At 42.9% G+C, this 3356-nt stretch overlaps 1 long non-coding RNA gene across 1 annotated transcript; it reads right to left on the reverse strand.

The window, feature by feature from the left end:
• Positions 1-546: 546 nt before the first annotated feature.
• LOC133398009 (uncharacterized) lies at positions 547-2883 on the reverse strand. Its single transcript, XR_009767737.1, has 3 exons — positions 2791-2883; positions 1178-1347; positions 547-649 (listed from the first exon to the last, which is right to left on the reverse strand). It is a non-coding gene; the product is annotated as an uncharacterized LOC133398009 (long non-coding RNA).
• Positions 2884-3356: the final 473 nt, after the last annotated feature.

Raw genomic sequence — 3356 nt, forward strand, 5'->3', positions numbered from 1 at the left:
TTCAACAAATCTTGAAAAAAAGAAGAAGCTTCAAGCTGTTTAATGCCACCACAAGTTGAAGTTTACTGTGGAACTAAAACTTGGAGAATTACACTTTGCGCATGACGAGATAGCTACCTTTATTCCGCTAGCTTAATGCTAAAGCTGACACATAATCGGAAACTCAGACACTGTTCAAAAACGATTATGGAGCTGAATGGTACCGATGCTGGAGGACGCCTGGTGGGATACACGGACAAAAGGGGACATTCGCAACGTCGTCGTCACAGATAAGAATCTCGGCGCAAAGCAAACTGCGACATTTTGCGTTTGTGTACGATCCTCCTGGCACCCGTTCTTCACATTTCGCGTGACGAAGAGCAGCGAGGATCTGATCCTCTAATCTCACAACGGCAGGTTTCGCCCCGTGTCATCTGCCACTCGGCTGCAGCCAGGCGCCCCCATCACCGCCTCTGGCACCACAAGGCCACCCATCTCCTGTGCGCGCGCGTGTATTTCTACTCACCGTTGCTAGGCTACGACGGAAACCTTTTTCCTCACCCGAATTTTGGTTGGCTTCCACTGCTGCACCGGGGGACCAACATGGCGGCGTTCCCAGAACTGGGAAAAGGATGAATAATTTCAGTAGCGCTGGTCTACCCTGAATGTCCTGTTGGTAAGAGGAAATTGCACTTTGAATTTCCTTTTTTTTTCCCCCCCAAGCTGCATAAAAGGGACAAATATTTTAAAATTCTTCAGATACCAAAACAGTGAACTAAGCAAGTACATCTTTTGTTCGCTGCCTAATTTGGAAAATGTGTCGGCAAGAGAGTCGTTCTAAATCTTGCTGCAATGTGACACAACAGTGCGGCTAATTTACGTCATAACCGCCCCCACTCTAAGCCCTGTGCAACCGTAACCACCCATGACCTGGAAGGTAGGCTGGGTCAAGATCCTGCATTTTGCAAGTGACTTAGCAGCGCATTTGGGTTTGACCTTGCACAACTCCACAAACTGACGGCGCCTTGGTGATGAAGTGGTGCCCCCGTGAGCGAAAATACAAATGCTGCTTTTATTTTGGTCTTCATGGGACGGTTATACGCCATAGCTCCGCTACCCCCGCCCAAGGGTCGTCATGGTAACAAAAGCCGTACTCTGCAAACAACTTAAAACCCCATTCAGGAGTTTGAACCCTTACCTCCTTGGTCCTCATTTAACGGGTTCACTGCATCCAAGCCCTCATGAACAATTGGCTGCCAACGATCTTGTCCAGCGTGCCAGTGAGCATGAAACTCTCCCACCACACTTGACTCACTTTGGCCTCTTCACTGTGGTTAGTTTCAGGGGACGGCATTCGTTTGAGCGCCTCTGGAACACAAGTGCCAAAAATTTAATTTATTTAAAAAAATAATACATTTCCAGCTGATATTGTGACTCAGTTGACTTTGAAAGGTAAAACAAAAGACAATTGAACAAACAACCCCAAAATGTTCACCCAAATTATTTATCAATGCAAAATATGAACAATGGTTGAGACTTACACAGTGTTCCAAATGATGAGGCATATGACATTGTTAATTCAAAGTCAATGCAAGCAATGTTACAGATTTTGCAGGATAAAACCCAATCGTAACTAAATGCTTTTCATTGGACATGAGTCAAAAAGGAAAAAGGTTACTCCAAAATTGCACAATTCAGAGAATAAATCAAGAAATATTGTGGGGTGAATGAAATATTCCTGAAAAAAAAAAATCTTATTTCCAGATTGAAATCATAAATAATTGCAGTGAAAATAAAAATTTGATCAACTTCAATAGCTTCTATAATAGTTGGCATTTTATTGAAGAAAACAACCACTACGATATTATTGTTACGCAAAACATAGTGTTCCAATTTATTATGCACAAGTGTTCAAAGAAGGTTTGCCCAAAAACATTTTGGGGCACTACACAAGGATCTTAAAAAAGAAAATTCCTATTAAATTTTGCAGGTTCTCAATAGGGTTGAGGTCAGGGGATGAAATGGCCACAATGAGACTTTTGCTCGTCTTTACAAATCATGGCAGTTAGTTTTTTTTTTTTTTCTTCTTCCCCTTCTCACCGTAGTGTGGGATGATACAATCCCAATTGGGCCATAACCCCAATACTTGGAGACTTTCAACGGGACAGGAAAGCGGTAGGTGGCGGTCCCCGCACACATGACTTAGCAGGCGGGCGGAGGAGTGAAGCCATCAAAGCGGCCAAATCAAAATGCGCCCATCCACTTTTCATTTGAAAAGCAGCCAAGTTCTCAACTCGAGGAGCCACCCATCTCAGATCGATGTCCGCCCACACATTCTGCAGCTAGCTAACCGTCAAGTCTTTCTGGAGCCAGACGCTTGCTACGCGAGGAACATTCTGTAGGTTCCACCAAACGACTCAATAAATCCTCTCCCTCCTTTTCTGGATCACGCCGAGCGAAAAACAGATGCTTTTGCGGCGCCATGTTGCCAGCCAAGACGACGGATAATGTGCCAAAAGGATCCCTCAGAGGCTGGCAGGACGTTCAAGAGAATCTCCTCAAAAGCGAAGAGCGGGATATTAACGTGGACATGATTGCTATCGCTGATGGCACCCTGGCACCTTTGGCATCAACTATAAAGAGGACAGCAGGTGCATTTCATTCCTTGTCCCTTTCACTCTCCTTTCAAGTGCCAACTTATTCCCACGTGTGAGAAAATGAGCAATCAAATGGACTTGAAAATCGAGATTTGTTTTGTCGTATGTTGAGGCATTGCGGTTTATTTCTAATATTGAAAAATAAAAACATTACCCTGAGTTCAACTCTGCTTTGCCAACTTGAAAACTTTAATCCTTTTCAATCTGAGCTCCATCGGGACCGAAAAGTTCCCATCCGATTTTCAAGCTTCATCTCGTCTAGACACCTAGAAAGGAGAAACACCAATGTCGATAAAACTGCAAATACCTCATTTTCGGTATCTTAAAAAAAAAAAAAATAAATAAATAAAAGAAAAGGTACTGTGGTATAAAGCTCTCCCAGTTAACATATTTCACTTCAAAAGACGTCAATGGCAGTAAATGAAAATACAAAAAGTACAATATAGCACAGTAAAATATATGCTACACTGTGCTGTAGAATACATTTTTTTTGTAATTTGAGGAAAGTTTGATTTAGTTTCCACTTTCAAACGACAACCATTACATGGCACTAATATTCCAGAAATAGCACCGTTTGATCAGTCTTTTGACGTGTGCTGCCGCTTTGACGTTAGTTTTGAAATGTGGCACAGTCGGATTTTCAGAAATGCGGAAACAACGAATATTCAATGGTTTTTTATATGCCCCCCCTGAGTGCCAATTACCTCATGGACAACCCAA

The sequence above is a fragment of the Phycodurus eques genome, chromosome 23 (assembly GCF_024500275.1).
Source record: "Phycodurus eques isolate BA_2022a chromosome 23, UOR_Pequ_1.1, whole genome shotgun sequence".
NCBI lineage: Eukaryota > Metazoa > Chordata > Actinopteri > Syngnathiformes > Syngnathidae > Phycodurus > Phycodurus eques.